The sequence below is a fragment of the Phyllobates terribilis genome, unplaced genomic scaffold, assembly GCF_046119375.1.
Source record: "Phyllobates terribilis strain yellow unplaced genomic scaffold, ASM4611937v1 Scaffold_2__4_contigs__length_985480577, whole genome shotgun sequence".
Lineage (NCBI taxonomy): Eukaryota > Metazoa > Chordata > Amphibia > Anura > Dendrobatidae > Phyllobates > Phyllobates terribilis.
Window position 1 is genome coordinate 186,588,519 of NW_027362762.1, and position 977 is coordinate 186,589,495.

Below are 977 nucleotides of genomic sequence, written 5' to 3' on the forward strand. Positions count from 1 at the left end.
TGTGTCCCTATGCATAAATGTACTATTATTTCACTGCAATTTAACTAAGTTGCGTTTTTTCAAAATGTGTTTTGCTTGGGTAAGCAAGCACTCGAGAAATCTCAATGAGCTCTTTAATTTACCTCATAATGATAGATCAACAACATGTGTACAAATAAATTGTTTAAAAATTACATAAAAACTCTCTGATTTGGCTTTTATCCTAAGTCATACTGCCCGACTCGTTAAAGGGTTGATTGTGACTAGAGATGAGCGTTGTTCTACTCGAACTGTTCGCCAATCTCAAATTCGAGCTGTTTTGGGCGGTGTTCGAGCCGTTCGGCGAACACGAACAATTTGAGAAAAATTCGGCTGTTCGAGGTTATGTTCGATAACTGTTCGTGCACCAAAATCATAACTGGATTTTTTCTCAGTAATGATGAAAATTAATGTTAATACGCAGTTTGAGTGTACAGCGGGGTGGGGGGAGGGGCAGGGGATGGATCTCTGCAGGAACAATGAAGATCTTGGAGAACAGGAGAAGTCCCAGAAGACTGGAGAAGAGCAAATGTTGTTCCTATCTTCAAAAAGGGGAAGAAGGTGGACCCAGGGAACTATAGGCCGGTGAGTCTGACTTCTATACCAGGAAAGATCTTTGAACAAATTATTAAACAACATGTATGTAAGTACCTGGATAAGAATGAAGTGATTAACCAGAGTCAGCATGGGTTTGTAACTAACAAGTCATGTCAGACTAACTTAATTTCCTTCTATGACAGAATCACTGACTGGGTGGATCAGGGAAATGCTGTAGATATAGTATATCTTGACTTCAGCAAAGCATTTGACAAAGCATCTCACACCATCCTTATTGAAAAAATGACCAAGTATGCAATGGACCAGGCAACTGTTAGGTGGATTCATAACTGGCTTAGTGATCGGACTCAAAGGGTGGTTGTAAATGGCTTCACATCCAGCTGGATGAATGTCTCAAGTGG